The 22,798-nt window shown below is 36.6% G+C and overlaps 1 long non-coding RNA gene across 1 annotated transcript in view; it reads left to right on the top strand.

The window, feature by feature from the left end:
- Positions 1–22,798, top strand: part of LOC123571888 (uncharacterized) — a 338,367-nt gene that overhangs the window by 216,613 nt on the left and 98,956 nt on the right. The gene's annotated exons all lie outside the window — the stretch shown is intronic.

Below are 22,798 nucleotides of genomic sequence, written 5' to 3'. Positions count from 1 at the left end.
ATCCCTGAGTTGATTTGATTTTGATTCCCCTGTGTTCTTAGGAGACATTATAAAATATAATGTTATATCCATTGGAACTCTTGTTTTCCGGTAACAGAAATGACTCAAATTGGCTTAGGAAAAATGAAATTTTGTGATTATAAAAATTACAAGTTCAGTAGGATGCTAGCTTCAGATAAGATTAAATTCAGTCTTTGAATAATGTCTTCCAGCCTCCATCTCTTGACCTCCCTTCATCTCCTGGTACTGCTTTCCTTTGAATTGACTTCAATCCCATGACAGCTTTCTATTTTTTATTTTATTTTATTTTTATTTTTTGCCATTTCCAGAATCCCATCATTTTTATTGAGAGACATTCCTTTGAAAAGAATACATCCCAATCATTCTATCAAAAATACTATACTTGAAGAGAAGCACTGCTGGAATGGCAAGGATTTTTGAAAATCTGTTTCCTCCATATCATTGTAAAACTTGTCAAAATCAATGTTTCAGAACTCTGGAAATTAATGAAAAGCTTATAACAATCCAAGACTTTTTTTTTTTTGTAGCTGAATCTCTGTAAGAATAGTGAGCTTCTTGGCATGTTAACTTGCTCAGTTCCCATCTCCCTCTCCCCATCTCTTTATTAGACTTGGAATTGAACAGGCTTGCAAACACAGTAGCTGTAAAAACAATCAGATTAGCAGCTGTGAAAAGGGGTAAGATGACTTTGGAACATCTCCAAACTTCATCCCCCAAAAATTGTCACTGCTTGACCTATCTAGCAGCATCCTGGAGGAGACCCTCTAAAATACAGTACTGTATTATATTTACCAGGACATGTCTTTACTTGACCTTACCCAGAGCCAGTTGGGGTTAGCAAGAGGTTGAACAAAAACAAAAACAAACAACTGCAAAACAGAACAAAAACAAAACTTAAAAAAATAAGAATGGTTGTAAACATTGAAAAACAATTGGCTTACCTTCAGCTTCACTGATTCTTATGGGAGTCTAAATCTGCTATTCGGCCTTGCTAACAAATTTTTAATTTCAGTTATTATACTTTTCAACTCCAGAATTTATATTTGGTTATTTTCTATAATTTTTATATTGTTATTTATATTCTTTGTTGGTGAGGCATCTTTTTGTATACTTTTAGAAATTCTTTAGACATAGTAATTTTTAAAAAAAATCCTTTAATTTTTGTTATAGTTGTAATAGCAGAGTTAAAGTCTTTATCTAATAAGTCCAACATGTGGGCACTTTCCACTGACTGCTTTTTTACATCCATATATGAGCAATATTTCCTTTTTCTTTGCATGTGTCATTTTTTTTTTCTTTTTCTTTTTTTTTTTTTTGTGGAGAACTGGAGATTTTGAATAATATAATGTGCTAACTCCCCAAAACAGATTTCCCCCACTCAGGGTTTACTATTGCTGCTATTTGTTACTATTGTTGCTGTTTTTTTAGTGACTTAACTTGAATGCTTCACTCAGGTCCCTATTCACTGTCATAAGCATTCACAGGAGTCTCTGCTTGTTTAACTTAGTGGTCAGCTAATGATCACACACAGGTTTTTAAATGCCATGAATCAATAAGTATTCCAGCCTTTACTGAGGGCTTCATATGTGTGTCGGGGCATGCCTTTAACACTTGGGTACTTTAAAACTCTGCATCAGCCTTTACTTCTGGATTGTGCAGCGTCTCAAGCTAGAGGTGAGAGTATGGCCTTCTCAGATGTTTCCTAGGCATGCTCAAGCCCTGTACATGTGCATGTCCTTCTGGGATTTCTATATACTGGAGCCATTCAAATTCTATGGAAACAAAATAGCATTGTCCCAAATCATCAATGGGTCAAAAAAAAAAAGAACCCAATAAAAATGAGAAAATACTTTGAGATGAATAAAAATGAACCCAAAACTTACAGGTCGTGGATAAAGCAGTGCTTACAGAGATATTTCAGGCTCTTGCCACCTATATTACAAAACAATAAAGTTTTCAATCCAATACTATAATATTTTCGTCTTAAGAAAAGAGAAAAAAGAGCAAATGAAACTCATAACAAGCAGAAGGAGGGAAATAATAAAGATTAGAGTGAAAGTAAATAAAATAGAGAAAAGAAAATCAACAAAACCAAAACTTATTTTCCGAAATTTTGAAAAAGAAAATCACAAATTACTGAGACTGATTCAAGAATAAGTAGAAAAATCTGAATAGATTTATAACTATTTAAGGGGTAGAATTAGAAATTTAAAAAAATAAACTTCTAACAAAAGACTAGTTCTAGATTTCTAGGTGATTTCTACCAGATATAAAAAAAGAATCAGAAGATGGCGGAATAGGAACAGCTCCAGTCTCCAACTCCCAGTGTGAGTGACACAGAAGACAGGTGATTTCTGCACTTTCAACTGAGGTACTGGGTTCATCTCACTAGGGAGTGCCCAACAAAGAGTGCTGGTCAGCTGCTGCAGCCCCACCAGGCAGAGCTGAAGCAGGGCGAGGCATCGCCTCACCTGAGAAGCCCAAGGGGGAAGGGAATCCCTTTTCCTAGCCAGGGGAAATGAGACACACAACACCTGGAAAATTGGGTAACTCCCACCCCAATACTGCGCTTTACCAAGGATCTTAGCAAACGGGCACACCAGGTGATTATATCCCACACCTGGCCGGGAGGGTCCCATGCCCACGGAGCCTCCCTCATTGCTAGCACAGCACTCTGCGATCTCGTGGCAAGGCAGCAGGGAGGCTGGGGGAGGGGCACCCGCCATTGCTGAGGCTTAAGTAGGTAAACAAAGTGGCTGGGAAGCTCCAATTGGGTGGAGCTCACAGCAGCTCAAGGAGTCCTGCCTGTCTCTGTAGACTCCACCTCTGGGGACAGGGCAGAGCTAAACAACAACAAAAAAGCAGCTGAAAACTCTGCAGATGCAAACGACTCTGTCTGACAGCTTTGAAGAGAGCAGTGTGGATCTCCCAACACGGAGGTTGAGATCTGAGAATGGACAGACTGCCTGCTCAAGTGGGTCCCTGACCCCTGAGTAGCCTAACTGGGAGACATCCCCCACTAGGGGCAGACCAACACCCCACACCTCACACGGTGGAGTACACCCCTGAGAGGAAGCTTCCAAAGCAAGAATCAGACAGGTACACTCACTGTTCAACAGTATTCTATCTTCTGCAGCCTCTGCTGCTGATACTCAAGCAAACAGGGTCTGGAGTGGACCTCAAGCAATCTCCAACAGACCTACAACTGAGGGTCCAGACTGCTAGAAGGAAAACTAACAAACAGGAAGGACACCCACACCAAAACCCCATCAGTAGGTCACCATCATCAAAGACCAGAGGCAGATAAAACCACAAAGATGGGGAAAATGCAGGGCAGAAAAGCTGGAAATTCAAAAAATAAGAGCACATCTCCCCCTCCAAAGGAATGCAGCTCATTACCAACAACGGATCAAAGCTGGACGGAGAATGACTTTGACGAGACAAGAGAAGAAGGCTCCAGTCCATTAAACTTCTCAGAGCTAAAGGAGGAATTACATACCCAGCGCAAAGAAACTAAAAATCTTGAAAAAAGAGTGGAAGAATTGATAACTAGAATAATTAATGCAGAGAAGGCCATAAACGACCTGACAGAGATGAAAACCATGACACGAGAAATAAGTGACAAATGCACAAGCTTCAGTAACCGACTCAATCAACTGGAAGAAAGCATATCAGCGATTCAGGATCAAATGAATGAAATGAAGCGAGAAGATAAATCTAAAGAAAAAAGAAGAAAAAGAAATGAACAAAGCCTGCAAGAAGTATGGGATTATGTAAAAAGACCAAATCTACATCTGATTGGGGTGCCTGAAAGTGAGGGGGAAGATGGAACCAAGTTGGAAAACACTCTTCAGGATATCATCCAGGAGAACTTCCCCAACCTAGTAGGGCAGGCCAACATTCAAATTCAGGAAATACACAGAACGCCACAAAGATACTCCTCGAGAAGAGCAACTCCAAGACACATAATTGCCAGATTCACCAAATTTGAAATGAAGGAAAAAATCTTAAGGGCAGCCAGAGAGAAAGATCAGGTTACCCACAAAGGGAAGCCCATCAGACTAACAGCAGATCTCTCGGCAGAAACTCTACAAGCCAGAAAAGAGTGTGGGCCAATATTCAACATTCTTAAAGAAAAGAATTTTCAACCCAGAATTTCATATCCAGCCAAACTAAGTTTCATAAGTGAAGGAGAAATAAAATCCTTTACAGATAAGCAAATGCTTAGAGATTTTGTCACCACCAGGCCTGCCTTACAAGAGACCCTGAAGGAAGCACTAAACATGGAAAGGAACAACTGGTACCAGCCATTGCAAAAACATGCCAAAATGTAAAGACCATTGAGGCTAAGAAGAAACTGCATCAACTAACGAGCAAAATAACCAGTTAATATCATAATGGCAGGATCAAGTTCACACATAACAATATTAACCTTAAATGAAAATGGACTAAATGCTCCAATTAAAAGACACAGACTGGCAAACTGGATAAAGAGTCAAGACCATCAGTTTGCTGTATTCAGGAGACCTATCTAACATGCAGAGACATACATAGGCTCAAAATAAAGGGATGGAGGAAGATCTACCAAGCAAATGGAGAGCAAAAAAAGCAGGGGTTGCAATACTAGTCTCTGATAAAACAGACTTTAAACCATCAAAGATCAAAAGAGACAAAGAAGGCCATTACATAATAGTAAAGGGATCAATTCAACAGGAAGAGCTAACTATCCTAAATATATATGCACCCAATACAGGAGCACCCAGATTCATAAAGCAAGTCCTTAGAGACTTACAAAGAGACTTAGACTCCCATATAATACTAATGGGAGACTTCAACACCCCACTGTCAACATTAGACAGATCAACGAGACAGAAAGTTAACAAGAATATCCAGGAATTGAACTCATCTCTGCAGGAAGCAGACCTAATAGACATCTACAGAACTCTCCACCCCAAATCAACAGAATATACATTCTACTCAGCATCACATCACACTTATTCCAAAATTGACCACATAATCGGAAGTAAAGCACTCCCAGCAAATGTACAAGAACAGAAATTATACCAAACTGTCGCTCAGACCACAGTGCAAGCAAACTAGAACTCAGGACTAAGAAACTCAATCAAAACCACTCAACTACATGGAAACTGAATAACCTGCTCCTGAATGACAACTGAGTACATAACGAAATGAAGGCAGAAATAAAGATGTTCTTTGAAACCAATGACCACAAAGATACAACATACCATAATCTCTGGGACACATTAAAGCAGTGTGTGGAGGGAAATTTATAGCACTATATGCCCACAAGAGAAAGCTGGAAAGATCTAAAATTGACACTCTAACATCACAATTAAAAGAACTAGAGAAGCAAGAGCAAACACATTCAAAAGCTAGCAGAAGGCAAGAAATAACTAAGATCAGAGCTAGAGACACAAAAATCCCTCCAAAAAAATCAATGAATCCAGGAGTTGGTTTTTTGAAAAGATCAACAAAATTGATAGACTACTAGCAAGACCAATAAAGAAGAAAAGAGAGAAGAATCAAATAGACGCAATAAAAAATGATAAAGGGGATATCACCACTGACCCCACAGAAATACAAACTACTATCAGAGAATACTATAAACACCTCTATGCAAATAAACTAGAAAATCTAGAAGAAATGGATAATTTCCTGGACACTTACACTCTCCCAAGACTAAACCAGGAAGAAGCTGAATTCCTGAATAGACCAATAGCAGGCTCTGAAATTGAGGCAATAATTAATAGCCTACCAACGAAAAAAAGTCCAGGACCAGATGGATTCACAGCTGAATTCTACCAGAGGTACAAGGAGGAGCTGGTACCATTCCTTCTGAAACTATTCCAATCAATAGAAAAAGAGGGAGTCCTCCATAACTCATTTTATGAGGCCAACATCATCCTGATACCAAAGCCTGGCAGAGACACAACAAAAAAAGAGAATTTTAGACCAATATCCCTGATGAACACAGATGCAAAAATCCTCAATAAAATACTGGCAAACCGGATCCAGCAGCACATCAAAAAGTTTATCCACCATGATCAAGTGGGCTTCATCCCTGGGATGCAAGGCTGGTTCAACATACGCAAATCAATAAACGTAATCCAGCATTTAAACAGAACCAAAGACAAAAACCACATGATTATCTCAAGAGATGCAGAAAAGGCTTTTGACAAAATTCAACAGCCCTTCATGCTAAAAACTCTCAATAAATTTGGTACTGATGGAACATATCTCAAAATAATAAGAGCTATTTATGACAAACCCACAGCCAATATCACACTGAATGGGCAAAAACTGGAAAAATTCCCTTTGAAAACTGGGACAAGACAGGGATGCCCTCGCTCACCACTCCTATTCAACATAGTGTTGGAAGTTCTGGCTAGGGCAATCAGGCAAGAGAAAGAAATCAAGGGTATTCAGTTAGGAAAAGAAGAAGTCAAATTGTCCCTGTTTGCAGATGACATGATTGTATATTTAGAAAACCCCATTGTCTCAGCCCAAAATCTCCTTAAGCTGATAAGCAACTTCAGCAAAGTCTCAGGATACAAAATCAATGTGCAAAAATCACAAGCATTCTTATACACCAGTAACAGACAAACAGAGAACCAAATCATGAATGAACTTCCATTCACAATTGCTTCAAAGAGAATAAAATACCTAGGAATCCAACTTACAAGGGATGTAAAGGACCTCTTCAAGGAGAACTACAAACCACTGCTCAGTGAAATAAAAGAGGACACAAACAAATGGAAGAACATTCCATGCTCATGGATAGGAAGAATCAATATCGTCAAAATGGTCATACTGCCCAAGGTAATTTATAGATTCAATGCCATCCCCATCAAGCTACCAATGAGTTTCTTCACAGAATTGGAAAAAACTGCTTTAAAGTTCATATGGAACCAAAAAAGAGCCTGCATTGCCAAGACAATCCTAAGTCAAAAGAACACAGCTAGAGGCATCACGCTACCTGACTTCAAACTATACTACAAGGCTACAGGAACCAAAACAGCATGGTACTGGTACCAAAACAGAGATATAGACCAATGGAACAGAACAGAGCCCTCAGAAATAATACCACACATCTACAGCCATCTGATCTTTGACAAACCTGAGAAAAACAGGAAATGGGGAAAGGATTCCCTATTTAATAAATGGTGCTGGGAAAATTGGCTAGCCATAAGTAGAAAGCTGAAACTGGATCCTTTCCTTACTCCTTATATGAAAATTAATTCAAGATGGATTAGAGACTTAAATGGTAGACCTAATACCATAAAAACCCTAGAAGAAAACCTAGGTAATACCATTCAGGACATAGGCATGGGCAAGGACTTCATGTCTAAAACACCAAAAGCAATGGCAACAAAAGCCAAAATTGACAAATGGGATCTCATTAAAGTAAAGAGCTTCTGCACAGCAAAAGAAACTACCATCAGAGTGAACAGGCAACCTACAGAATGGGAGAAAATTTTTGCAATCTACTCATCTGACAAAGGGCTAATATCCAGAACCTACAAAGAACTCAAACAAATTTACAAGAAAAAAACAAACAACCCCATCAAAAAGTGGGCAAAGGATATGAACAGATATTTCTCAAAAGAAGACATTCATACAGCCAGCAGGCACATGAAAAAATGCTTATCATCACTGGCCATCAGAGAAATGCAAATCAAAACCACAATGAGATACCATCTCACACCAGTTAGAATGGCAATCATTAAAAAGTCAGGAAACAACAGGTGCTGGAGAGGATGTGGAGAAATAGGAACACTTTTACACTGTTGATGGGATTGTAAACTAGTTCAACCAACATGGAAAACAGTATGGCGATTCCTCAAGGATCTAGCACTAGAAGTACCATATGACCCAGCCATCCCATTACTGGGTATATACCCAAAGGATTATAAATCATATTGCTATAAAGACACATGCACATGTATGTTTATTGTGGCACTATTCACAATAGCAAAGACTTGGAATCAACCCAAAAGTCCATCAGTGACAGACTGGGTTAAGAAAATGTGGCACATATACACCATGGAATACTATGCAGCCATCAAAAAGGATGAGTTTGTGTCCTTTGTAGGGACATGGATGCAGCTGGAAACCATCATTCTTAGCAAAGTATCACAAGAACAGAAAACCAAATACCGCATGTTCTCACTCATAGGTGGGAACTGAACAATGAGATCACTTGGACTCTGGAAGGGGAACAGCACACACCGGGGCCTATCATGGGGAGGGGGGAGGGGGAAAGGGTTGCATTGGGAGTTATACCTGATGTAAATGACGAGCTGATGGGTGCTGACTAGTTGATGGGTGCAGCACAGCAACATGGCACAAGTATACATATGTAACAAACCTGCACGTTATGCACATGTACCCTAGAACTTAAAGTATAATAATAATAATAATAATAATAAAAAGAATCAACACCTATACTTCTCAAACTCTTCCGAAGAACAGAAGAGGAGACAACACTTCCCAACTTTTCTATGAGGCCATTATTACTCTGATAGCAAAACCAGACAAAGACATCACAGGAGAAAAAAACTCTGAAAAAACTTATCTTAAAAACATTAATGTAAAAAGACTCAGAAATACTAGCAAACCTAATTCTGCATTCATATAAATACATAAATCATGAATAAGTCAGACTTAATCTACAAATGCAATGTTGGTTCAACATACAAAGATCAACCAGCACAATGCACTAAATCAATGAAATAAAGGATGAAACCCACATGATCATTTCAATGGAAGTGGAAAAAAAAGACCACTTGACAAAATCCAACACTATTTCGTGATAAAGCCACTCAACAAAGTGGAAATATCAGCTTGGTGCAAAAGTAATTGTGGTTTTAATGGCAAAACCGGAATTGCTTTTGCACCAACCTAATAGAAAGGAACTTCCTCATTGGCTTGGTGACTAGGTGGCACTCTTATTAGAATTAGGTAAAAGTCTTCCCCGCCCCACCGCCCACCCCCAGGTATATACAGCCCATGGAAAGTTGAGTGAACTTGTGCTGAATTTCAGCTCCTATCCACTGCTCTTTGATTAGTGCCTTGTGCAGGGCACAATCAACCTAACCTTAACTGGTGGTGCTGGCCCCTCGTCTAGACTTTTTCCTTCAGGTTCTGGGGCTCCGTAAGAAATGATCTACTCTTTGCCCAGTTTTTTTCCCAGGGGCTCTGGGAGCATATAAATTGGAAAGAAGAGGGATACATGAATTCCAGGACATTTTCCTTTTTTCCTTTGGGTGAACATTGAAAAACCAAGAGAAGATTTTCAAATAATTTTTTTCTTAAACAAGTTAATCTGTGGATTTTAAAATTCAAACCTGTGAGAAACTGGAAGTTTCATTATTTCCTTAATGGATATACTATTTAAATATTAATTCATATGGGAGGATTGCTTGAGCCCAAAATTTCAATGCTACAGTGAGGTGACTGCACCAGTGTATACTCCAGCCTGATGCAAGAGAGTGAGACTGTGTCTCTAAAAAGAAATAATAAACAAAAATAAAATATTAATTCATGCCTTTTTTCTTTCTTTGTCAATCTTGCTAAAGGTTTTTCAACTTTATTTGTTTTTTCAAAGAACCAGATTTTGGTTCCACTAATATTTTCTATTGTATTTTGTTCTCCATTTTATTGGTATCTGTTATATTTATTGTTTTCTTATTTTCTGCTTGCCTTGGTTTATTTTTCTCTTTTTTCCTTAACATGAAATCTTAGGTTATTGATTCAAAACCTTTCTTCTTTCTAATATAATTATATGATGCTATAAATTTTCCTCTAAGGCTTGCTTTATTGTTATTTCACAAACTTTTATGTGTTGAACTTTATTGTTCAGTTTAAGATATTTTCTAATTTCTCCAAAGACGACTTCTTTGATCCATAGATTACTTAGTATTGTGTTATTTAATTTCCAAGTGGTCAGATCTTCTATCTTTACATTATAATATTTTTCTTTATAATTTCTTATTTTAGAAATTTGAAAGAAAATACATTGAAAAACAGAAAAGAATAAAATAATGAAATTAGTAGATATAGTAGTTATTCATTACCTAGAGATAAAAACTGTTAATAATTTAGTATGTGTGCCTCCAATTGTTTTTACTATATCAATAGATATATGATCTATATTTATATTTAACCTTTACCCTTACCTATATAAAATCTATATCTACGTCTGTATATGTGTTTTTCATCAAGTTGGAATCAGAGTATAGATGCTGTTTCTTCTCTTTTTTTTTTTTTTTTTTTTTTTTTTTTAACTTTTAAGTTCAGGGGTACATGTGCAGCAAGTTCAGGTTTGTTACATAGGTAAATGTGTGTTATGGGAGTTTGTTGTATAGGTTATTTCATCACCCAAGTATTAAGCCTAGTATCCATTAGTTATTTTTCCTGTTCCTCTCCCTCCTCCCACCATCCAACCTCTGATGGATCCCAGTGTGTGTTGTTCCTCTGTGTCCATGTGTTCTCATCATTTAGCTCCCACTTATAAGGGAGAACATGCAGTATTTGTTTTTCTTTTTGTTTTGTTTTTTGTTTGTTTGTTTGTTTTTCAGACGGAGTTTTGCTCTGTCGCCTGGGCTGGCATGCAGTGGCGCAATATCGGCTCGCAAGCTCCGCCTCCCGGGTTCATGCCATTCTCCTGCCTCAGCCTCCCGAGTAGTTGGGATTACAGGTGCCTGCCATCACGCCCGGCTCATTTTTGCCTTTTTAGTAGAGATGGGGTTTCACCGTGTTAACCAGGATGATCTCGATGTCCTGGCCTCGTGATCCGTCTACCTCAACCTCCCAAAGTGCTGGGATTACAGGCATGAGCCACTGCGGCCCCCCAGCATTTGGTTTTTTGTTCCTGTGCTAGTTTGCTAAGGATAATGATCTCCAGCTCTATCCACGTCCCTGCAAAGCACACGATCTCGTTCTTTTTATGGCTGCATAGTATTCTATGTTGTATGTATACCACATTTTCTTTATCTAGTCTATCATTGATGGGCATTTAGGTTGATTCCATGTCTGCCATTGTAAATAGCTCTGCAGTTAACATACATGTGCATGTGTCTTTGTAATAGAACGATTTATATTCCTTTGAGTATATACCCAGGTGTTGAATGGAATTCTGTCTTTAGGTCTTTGATGAATTGCCACACTGTCTTCCACAATAGTTGAACTAATTTACACTCCCACCAACAGTGTATAAGTGTTGCATTTTCCCCACCACCTGGGGAAAATGCATCTGTTATTTTTTCACTTTTTAATAGTAGCCAATCTGCCTGGTGTGAGATGATATCTTGTTAGGGTTTTGATTTAGATTTCTCTAATAATCAGTGATGTTGAGCTTTTTTTCAGTGATTGTTGGCTGTATATACAAACTGTTCCTAACTTTTTTCATTTAGTCATATATTGCAGAAAAACTTATTTTCTGTAAAATAATTTTGGGGACAAGTACTACATATAAGTGCACAAATCATTAGCAAATTTTCACAAAGTGAACATACCCATGTAGACGTCACCTAGATCGAGAAAGAGAGCACCACATAACAAACATTCCTCTCACCTCATCAAGAAAAGGTAATCACTATTTTAAATGTTATCACAATCAATTACACTTGCCAGTTTAAAACTTTATGTAAATGGAGTAAAACAGTGTGTGTTATTCTGTGTCTGGTTTCTTTTGCTCAACATTATGTTTGGACATTTTGTCTATATTATGGATGTTGTTCATTTGACTTCATTGCTGTATAATAATCTATTGAGTGAATATAACATAATATTTAATTCATCCTATTTGGGGGGCTAGCAATTTATTTATTTATTTTCAACTTTTATTTTAGATACAGTGGGTAGATGTGCAGGTTTATTACATGGGAATATTGCTTGATGCTGAGGCTTGGGGTATGGATCCCGTCACCCAGGCAGTGAGTATAATACCAGATAGGTAGTTTTTCAATTCATTCCCCCTTTTACCTTCCCCCCTGTAGCAGTCTGCAGTGTCTATTGTTCCCTTATTTGCATCCATGTGTGATCAGTGTTTAGCTCCCACTTGTAAGTGAGAACATATATCATATTTGGCTTTCTGTTCCTTCATTAGTCCACTTAAAAGTATGACCTCCACCTGCATCCATGTTTCTCCAAAGAATATTATTTCATTTTTATTTATCATTGTATAGTATTCCACGGTGCATTTGTAACACATTTTCATTATCCAATCTACAATTGATGGGTATCTGGGTTGATTTCATGTCTTTGCTATTATAAATAGTTCGTCAATGAACATGTAAGTGCATGTGTATTTTTGGAAGAATATTTATTTTTCTTTGGATATATACCCAGCAATGGGATTATTAGGCTGAATGGTAGCCCTGTTTAAAGTTCCTTGGAGAAATCTCTGAACTGCTTTCCACTGTGACTGAACTAATTTACATTTTTACCAACAGAGTATAAGTATTCCTTTTTCTCTGGAGCCTTACCAGCATCTGTTGTTTTTTGACATTTTAATAATAGTAATTTTGTTTGCTGTGAGATGGTATTCCATTGTGGTTTTGATGTCTATTTCTTTGGTGATTAGTGATGCTGAGCAGTTTTTCGTATGTTTGTTGGCTGCTTGTATGTCATCTTTTGAAAAGTGCCTGTTCAGCTTCTTTGCTCATTTTTTAAGGTGTTTTTTTTTTTTTTTTTTTCTTGTTGATTTCTCTAATTTCCCTATAGATTGCAGATATTAGGCCTTTGTTGGATGCATACTGTGCAAATCTCTTCTATTCTGTGGGTTGTCTGTTTACTCTGTTGACACTTTATTTTGCTGTTCAGAAACTCTGTAGCTGAATTAGGTCCAGCTTCTCTATTTTCGTTTTTGTTACAATTGCTCTTGGGAACTTAGCCAAAAATTCTTTGCCAATGCTAATGTTGAGACAAGTATTTCCTTGGTTGTCTTCTAGGATTTTAACAGTTTGAGGTCTTATGTTTCAATCTTTGATCCATTTCAAGTTTTTTGTATATGGTGAAAGGTAGGGGTTCAGCTTCAATTTTCTGCATATGACTATCCAACTGTACAGCTTCATTTCTGAGTTTCCAATTCTGTTCCATTGGTCTATGTGCCTGTTTTTGTAAGAGTACCATGTTGTTTTGGTTATCATAGCTTTATAGTGTAGTTTGAAGTCAGATAGTATGATGCTTCCAGCATTGTTCTTTTTGCTTTGGATTGCTTTTTCTATTCAGGCTCTTTTTTTTCCATATGAATTTTAAGATAATTATTTTCAAATTCTGTGAAGAATAACATTGGTAGTTTGATAGGAATAGCATTTAATCTTGAAATTGCTTTGGGTAGTATGGCCATTTTTACAATAGTGATTCTTCCAATGTATGAGCATGGAGTGCTTTTCCATTTATTTCTATCATTTTTTATTTCTTTCAAGAGTGTTTTTTAGTCTTTGTAGAGATATTTCACCTCCTTGATAAGTTGTATTCCTTGGTGTCTCAGTTTCTTTTGTGGCTATTATAAATGTAATTGTGTTCTTATTTTCACTGTAAGCTCAGCCATCATTTGTTTATAGAAATACTACTGAATTTTGCTCATTGATTTTATATTCTGAAACTTTACTAAAGTATTTTATCAGTTCTCAGAGCATTTTGTCAGAGTCTTTAGGATTTTCACTGGTGTGGAAGCCTTGTGGAAGGAAGCAAACCTAGGTCCTACACCAGCCTGCAAACCTATGAGGCTCATCTCTGTCAGTTTTCTGAGTGTGGGCTCCTCCTCTGTAAGTGCCAGGCACAGATCCCTGCTCAGCACTCCTGAACCATGGGCTGCAGCCCTTGGGTACCAGGAACTGCCTGTGGTTCCCTCTTTGACGATTCTGGGTGTGCTGCAAGATCTGAAGTGCTCCTGGGCTACGAGAAAGCACTCAGAAAGCACCCAGGTTGGGCAGCAGGACTGTGCTGTGAACACATTTCTTTGTAGCATTCAGGGAGGAGCCTGGGGAGTGCTGGTGGGCAGGTGGGCCTGCAGAACAGACATGCTCCAGGCCCATGGAGAAGCCAGCCCTGCTTTTTCCCTGGCAGTTAGCTGGGGCCAGAGGCTGTTAGGAAGATAGGTACCCTTGGGGGATGTGCGCTTACAGCCGGGCTCCCTGGAGCTGTCCTCCATACAAAGATCCCCGGCTACCTGCCTGCTGTAGCTGTGTTTCTGTCAAATCTCTGGGGAGATCCCCCAATCAGCTTAACTATCTGTGGGCAGCGTGGGATTCCCTGAAGCTAAGAACCCAGAGGTCCACAGCAAGAGTGGGAAGTCGTTTGGTCTCTTCACTCACCCCTTCCCCAGAAGCCATTCAGGGTGAGAACCAGCCCTGGCATTCAGGGACCTGATATGTGGTTCGTAGCTTCTTCCTCTTCAGCCTCAGCATCTGCCACGTTTGACATTTTCTCTCCAATGATTTGTTCAAATTATGTTAGCTGAGTTGAAATCCTGGTCTTTCTCCCCGGGAGTGGAGCTTCCAGGCTGCACCTAGTTGGTCATTTTCCCATTCCCCCGTTATTCATTTCTAATCTAGTTTATTATGTTTGGAGAATATATTTTGTTTGATTTAAATTCTTTTAAACTCATTAAGATTTGTTTTATGACCCAGGGCGTGATTTATCTTGGTAAATATTTCACGTACACTTGAAACAAATGTTTCTTCTGCTGTTGTTGGGAGGAGTGTTATATAAATATCATTTAGATTTGTTTGGTTGATAGTGTTGTCTAGTTCTATATTCTTGCTGATATTATTAGTTACTGACAAAAATGTCTTGAAGTCCCTAACTATCATTGTGCATTTACCCATTTCTCTTTTTAGTTCTGGCACTTTTTTGCTTCATGTGTTTTGAAGCTGTGTTTTCATGTGCATCCACCTAAAGGATTTTTATGTCTTTTTGGTGAATTGACTCTTTTTGACATTTTGTAGTGTCCATTCTTATCCCTGGTAATCCTTTGTTGCAAGGTGTACTTTGTCTGACATTAATCTATTCACTCTGGCTTCTTCTAATTTGAGCGTGCATGGTATAGTTTTTTAAATCTTCCTTGTAATTTTAATTTACCTCTAGTATTACAGTTGAAGTAAATTTCTTGTAGACAGTATTTTAGATCATTAAAAATATTCTATTGACCTTTTAAACATTTATATATAGTCAGATCATTTATATTTAATGTAATTTTATGTATTTGAAATTTTGTCTGTAATTTTATCTTGTGTTTGATCATTCCATTTTTATTCTTCTGTTTCTTCTTTACTGCCTCCTTTAGGGTTATTTAATCATTAAAAAAATTCCATTTAAATTTGTCTATTGTATTTTTTTACTCTCTCTTTGTCATCTATCTATCTATTTATCTATCTATCTATCTATCTATCTTCATCATCATCATCATTGATTTTGTATGGGTGTTCTAGGGGATACAATATGGAAATTTAACTCTTTGTTAACTAGAATCAATATTTTACCCTTTGAAGTGAAATGTAGAAAATACTACTGTAAAGTGCTTTACTCTCTCTCCTCCAAATTGGAGTTGTTTTATGTATTTCATTTATATATGAAAACCTCAAAAATAATATCATTTTTGATGGATATTTACTTTCATATTTTAAATAACCTAATAGAAGAATATTCTATTTATGCAGACAAGTACCATTTGTTCTTACTTTATTTTTGATACTACAAGTTTTCTTCTGTCATCGTTTCCCTGATGCCTGAAAAACTATCTATATTGAGCAGTTCTTTTAGAATATGCCTGATGAGTAAATCTTAGTTTTTCTCTACTTTTCCATTTATTCCTGAAGGATATTTTTGCTGAATATAAAATTTTGGCTTGAGATTTTTTTCCTTTTACCACTTTAAATACATTGTTCCACATTCTTCTAATCACTACCATTTATGATGTGAATTCTGAAGCCAGTCAAATCCTTATTTCCTTCTCATTAATATGTCATTTTAAAAGCTGTTTTCAGGACTATTTTTCTTTTGTCTTCTGTCAGTTTCCAGCCGTTTAATTACAATATGTAGAGGTGAGTATTTGCTTTTTGGGTTTATTCTGTTGGGATATACCAAGATTCTCAAATATGTAGCTCTATGTGTTTTGCAAATTTAGGAATTTGTTAGTAATTATTTCCTCAAATATTTTTATCTGGATAGTACTCTATCTTGTATACTTCTGGAACTTTAGTAAAACAAATATTTTACTTTTTGGTAAGATCTTACAGTCTCAGACCCAGTCTCTTTTTTGAGTTTTTTCTTATTGTTGTTCAGCTTGGACACTTTCTACCGATACGTTTTCAAAGTTCACTGACTTTCCTCTGTTACATTTTTCACTGACTTTCTGCTAATATGTTTTCAAAGTTCACTGACTTTCCTCTGTTACATTTTTCACTGACTTTCTGCTAATCTGTTTTCAAAGTCCACTGACTTTCCTGTTATATTTTTCTGCTACTGAGCCCATTACATGGACATTTTATTTAAGTTACAGTAGTTTTCAGTTCTAAAATGTCCCTTGGTATGTTTTCTATATCTTCTATTCATTTGCTGATATTCTCTGTCTTTCTGTTTGTTTTGAGTGATTGCCTTTGGAGTACAGTCATAATAGCTGATTAGTATATTATTCTAATTCCTGTCTTTTTTTCTGTGTTGGTGTCTGTTGATTGAGTTTTATCAATCCAGTTGAAATTCTACTTGTTCTTTGTATGCCAAGTCATTTGTATTGTACCATGAATATTTTGAATATTGTGTTACTGGTTTTTAGGTCTTATTTCAATCTTATATAAAATGTTGCCTTTTTTTGGCAGGTGATTGACCTGGTTCCACTTAAGGCATAAGTTCTATGGAGGCTTTGTGAATTGTGGGTTCACATAAATTCTGTTTTTAAAGACTTTGTAGTGTTTTGCAGGTTTTTTCATGTGTGTCATCCATAGCCATTGTCTGAGCTAGGCTATAGCCTTACATGTTAGTTCAATTATCAAAGTCCTTAGTGCCCTGAATGGCATCAGATCCACACATGTACAGGTCAGGGATAAGCCTAGATTATAAAGAACTTTTTGGGATTTATTTCCTCTTGGAATCTCCTTTCCCAAGTATTGCCACCATCTCCTGGTATCTTTTTGTTCCTATGGCTCCCATTTTTGGTTTTCTGATCAGGAAGCTGATGTTTTATGTACCCTGTTCTTTGGTGCACTTACTATAACTGTGCTATGTCTTAAGATGACAGAGAAGGAACAACAACAAAAAGGGAAATTTGCTCCATTTAAATAACGCTGATAATAGAAAAAGGTTTATTTTTATTAAAATTTCAGGCTACTACAGGTTTGCACCACTGTCATTGTCACAACTTCTAAGTTCAAGAGAATGGGGAGAAAAGAGGAAAAAAATAAACGAAAATACGGAGAACTTTTCCCACCATCTCTGAGCATTAAAGGATCTTTCCCCACTCCTTACACCAAAATAAGAGAGCTTGGTTTAGAACTCTCCGTCTGTGCCAATAGTGTCCACTTCATGTTTCAGATTATGTTGAGCTCGGGCTGGTAGATACTAGAAAGGAAAAATAAGGTAAATTTACTGCCAGTTTAAAGGTAGCTCTAATATTGGTCTTCTTCACCAAGGTACTTACTACTATTTACATTTCAGAGATCTAAATAGATGTTCAATGCATTCTGTCCAGATTTTATATCGCACGTTGTGAGAGACAGTAGAGTATCTTTACTCTCTCATGACTGAAATAGAAAGTCTCTATCCTATTCAATTAAATATAGAGATAAGAATGAAAACACTTCCAAGAAAAGATGCATTGTGACCATTTTAAAAATTAAGTCTACCCTATTTAGTCAACCAATTTAGATTATTCTGAATGTCTGGGTTTTTAAAACTTTTATTATTATTATTTTTAATTAAATAATAATTATACACATTTATGGGTACAATGTGATATTTCAATATATGTATACAATATATAATGATCAAATCAAGATAATTAGCATATCTATGACCTCAGACATTTATTATTTCCTTGTGTTGGGGACATTCAAAATCTTCTAGCAATCTGAAAATATACAAAAAATTATTGTTAATCATTATAATCACTGTACAGTGCTACAGAACACTAAACTTATTCTTCTTATCTACTTGTGATTTTGTTTTGCTTAACCAAGTTCTTCATATCCTCTTTCCCTTCCCTACTCTTTCCAGCCTCTAGTAACCACTATTGTACTGTCTGCTTGTGTGAGATCAACTTTTAGCTTCCACATATTTGTGAGATTATATGGTATTTATCTTTCTGTGCCTGCGTTATTCCACTTCACATAATACCCTGCAGGATCATCCATGTTGCTGTGAATGGCAGGATTTCATTGTTTTTATGGCTGAACAGTATTCCACTCTGTGTGTGTGTATATATATGTGTGTGTGTGTATATATATATATATGACATTTTCTTTATCCATTTATCTGTTGATGAACACTTAGATTGGTTCCATATCTTGACTATTGTGAATAGTGCTACAATAAACATGGCAGCACAGGTATCATTTCCACATACTGATTTCCTTTCATTTGGATATGTGCCCAGAAATTAGACTGTTGGATCATATGGTAGATCTATTTTTAGCTTTTATTTTAGTGAAATTCCATACTGTTTTCTATAATGGCTGTACAAACTTACTGAATGTCTCAGGGTTTTTTTGTTTGTTTGTTTTATTTGCAGAGGGAGTCTCGCTCTGTCCCTCAGGCTGGAGTGCAGTAGGCACTATTTCGGCTCATTGTAACCTCCGCCTCCCAGGTTCAAGCGATTCTCCTGCCTCAGTCTCCTGAGTAGTTGGGATTACAGGTGCGTGCCACCAAGCCTGGCTAATTTTTGTATTTTTAGTAGAGATGGGGTTTCACCTTGTTGGTCAGGCTGGTCTCGAATTCCTGACCTTGTGATGCACCCGCCTCGGCCTCCTAAAGTGCTGGGATTACAGGCGTGAGCCACTGCGCCCAACCCAAGTCTCAATTTTTAATGTATTGGAGGGAGAAAAGTCAAATCACTCAGACAATCTTTAAGGAGGAAACTTAAATGTAAGGCTGGGAAACACAGATTATCCTTAGTCATTTCTCACTTAGCTGTCGTCTCTTCTCTTCCATTGGTAGAAAGCTCCAGATGGCCTTGTTCTAGAGTATGGGAATGGACTAAGTTAGACTATTACCAGAACCAAAGTACAAGTCCTGCTACAAATAGTCATGGTGCTTCTCTGACCCTGACATGAAAAATATAAAGCTATAGTCATGGGATTATACCCTATATCTCAAAAATCATTCAGCCTCATTGTTCAAGCCGAAGAATTCACCCAGTGAGGAAGAGTATTAGATACTAAGGTAGACTCAAAGCTTGTTACCTATTACTACATGACAAGGATTTTGTGTTTTTTCTTACTTCAGTGTTTATAGTGGCTTCCTACATCATGTTGATTGGGTATCAAGCCATTTCCTAGCTCCCTGTAGCAAGTTTATTTCTCTCATCTCTGGTAGTTTTCTACACAGGACCTGACCAGTTTTGCTTTGTGTCTTTTGCTGTATCATACACTGAATTAGTAATCCTATTATTCAAACAGATTATTTTACTAAATTAGTATTTTAAGCATAGTTTATTTAGTAGAGTGAGCATAACTGAACAACACCAAACTTTTAAAATGTATTTCTTACCCATTTACATGAACAGTTTCATTTAACTTATTGGCAAGTCTGCAAGTATCTTTGAGGGTTAACTTTCTCACTTCACAGCACACAGATGCCAGGAGATGTGACTTTTACTTCTTTTTCTAAAGTTGTAACTGAATAATTACTACACGTCTTTTAATTTCTTTCTATTCCTTGGTGAGAGTGCATTGGGAAGATGAAACCATCACTGCCATATTATCATATACATTCATTTTTACTACACTTTCTGCATTTTTAGTGAAAGAGATAATCTTTTTCTCCAATGCTTCTTTCTTAACTTCAGTTGCAGATCCCATCTTCTCCTCTTAACTCATCAGGAAACTTAGTTAATGTTTCCTTCCTCTCTCCTGTTTATTTAATCCCTCTCTCCCTCTCTATCTCTCCATTGGCTCTACCTTCTCAGATATAACTCCTGCTTAAAAATATCTTCCTCAGATAAAGTTACTGATCTTCCTCCAGTTGTTGACCTGTCTCTCTCTCCTTGAAAGAGTTGACAGCATTTGCTCTTTTCATATTGTAATTGTCTATACATTTTTAAATTTATTGCCACCTGGTTTCCTCTTCAACCAGGCAATTAAAATAGCTCTGGCCAAAATCATTGATAATAAATAATCACGTTTCTTTTCCATTTTTTATATTGATGTCTCTAAAGCATTTTTTTTAAGTTGTTCACTGGTCACTCCTTACTATTATAAACTAATTTATCTGAGCTTATATGATATCATATCCTCATATTCTCTTGGTTTTCTTCTCGTCTTTCTGGCTACTCCTACTGTACATTTTGGATTAGATTTTATTTGCACTTTAAGTAATAATGTTTTCTAACTGTATGGTTTCAGGGACCATACTGCAATGACTCTGACTTTTTTTTTTTTTTTTTTTTTTCATATAAGAAAGAGACAGAGAGAGAGAAAAGAGAGAGGGAGGAGCGATTAGTCACCTATTGGGCATTTCTCCTTGACTGTTCCATAGGTAATCTGGCTGTGTTCCAAACTGAGCTCATGCTCGTCTAATATGCTTTTTCTCCTTTATTCACTGTCTCAGTTAACTCATACCCTTACACTCACACATTGTTCAAACCTGGGGTCTCTTTAATGTCTATGGTTAGTGTGCAAGAAAATCTTAGCAATTCTATTTTACTTATCTTTTGACTCTTTTCTCTTTTCTTATTCCCAGTATTATTTTATTTGTTTACATCTAACAATTTTTCTTCTTTAAATTACAACATTAGCCTCCTTACTAGTCTTCTTGTCTCCTGTTTTGATCTCTTCAGTTTATTTGTCACATTGTAACCTTAGTGATGTTTCTAAATTGTTAATTGGATCATGCTACTCCCTTGTTTTAAACATTTCACTAACCTCCTGAAACCTTCAGAAAAAAATTATGATTTCTTAGAGGTGCAGGCCTTTTCCGATTTCTTCAGAAGCCTGCTTTGACTTGCCTTCATTCTTACCAGCACACTTATCCCCCAAATATGGACTAGGTTCTTAGGTTTTACAATTCTATTGTATCACTCTGCACCATCAGAGTACTCACCACATTATATTGTCATTGTTATTTTTTGTTGCCATTTGAATAGTCTATTTAATTTTATATCCTTGTGTCAGTGCTTGGAACACTGAGATGAATATTGAAACCATGAGTGAAGAATGATTGAAAAGTTTTTAAATTTAAATTTAAAAATTAGGTTCCACCCAGCGCTTTGGGAGACTGAGGTGGGTGAATCACCTGAGGTCAGCAGTTTGAGAACAGCCTGGCCAACATGGTGAAACCCCGTCTTTACTGAAAAAAAAAAGAAAGAAAATACAAAAATTAGCCAGGCATGGTGGCGGGCGCCTTGGGAGGCTGAGGCAGGAGAATTGCTGAAACCCAGGAGGCAGAGGTTGTAGTGAGCCAAGATCGTGCCACTGCACTCCAGCCCAAGCGACAACGGAAGACTTGGTCTAAAAAAAAAAATAGATTCTTAAGCAAGGAAATAGCAAGAAAGCCATTAAAGAACATTAGATTAACAAATAAGGTAAGGAAATCTGGAAGTGTGTAGAGATGGTGAGAAGACAGTTAGCCATGAGGCTTTTGTAACAGATGTGAAGTCAAAAATATATATATATATACCTGAAATGGTTACTAGGGATGTGCAAAATAATAATGATACTTTTTAAACTTAAATAGTTAAATTCCTAGGATGTATTATTTCATAGACCCAGAAAGATTAAAGAATCACCTTGAAATATTGTTAAAGCAGTATGTATTCCAAATTTATTATATACATAATTTACAAGTTCATAATACACACACACATACTTTTAGATTTAAAGGAAACCAATAATAATTTGAGCTGCATAAATCTTACATAATTATAATTTGTTTACAAGAAACTTCATTCTTTCATATTTAAAATTGTTCCCCATTGGGTCTCTTAGCTACAAAAGCCTAAAGACCTTAAAGTTGCCTCTTCGTTTTAACTGTAATGTGAGCCCTTATATGTGCTTGCCAAATGTCGCCATGATTGTGGTTTTAAAATAAAACACTTTGCTTAGGTGGTTCATATAAATAGAAAGTTTGCAATAATTAGACTTTTTTATAAGGTCAAATTCAGAAAACTGATATTTATTTTCTTTAAAAAACATAGAAATGTATTATTTTATTTTGTTGCAGGTGTTAGTACTTACTAAATTTGAACAATATGTTGTTTTTGAGACCTATAAAATACTGTTAATATTCAAAATTATGTGTAAAATTATACTAAGTTAAACAAGTATCATTTTTCAAAGTTTTCTTTTAAACCGGTATCTGTATCAACAGAAAACAATAGCTGTTGTGTATCACCATCTGGTGCCCATTGGTTAACTTGTAAGTATTTTTTGGTCTTTATTTTAGTCATAGATTCTCTTGTATGTGATTTAACAGAATGTATTTAACTCAAGTAAAAAAGCTTCTTATATATTGATTTATACATTTTGACTTTCAATTGTTAAAATGCTTTCTTTTTTCTTTTCTTTCTTTTTTCTTTTCCATATAAAACATTTTAAGATTA

Source organism: Macaca fascicularis, chromosome 2, assembly GCF_037993035.2.
Source record: "Macaca fascicularis isolate 582-1 chromosome 2, T2T-MFA8v1.1".
Taxonomy (NCBI): domain Eukaryota; kingdom Metazoa; phylum Chordata; class Mammalia; order Primates; family Cercopithecidae; genus Macaca; species Macaca fascicularis.
The sequence above is the reverse complement of the archived record's forward strand: the minus strand, read 5'-3'. Positions and strand labels throughout refer to the sequence as shown.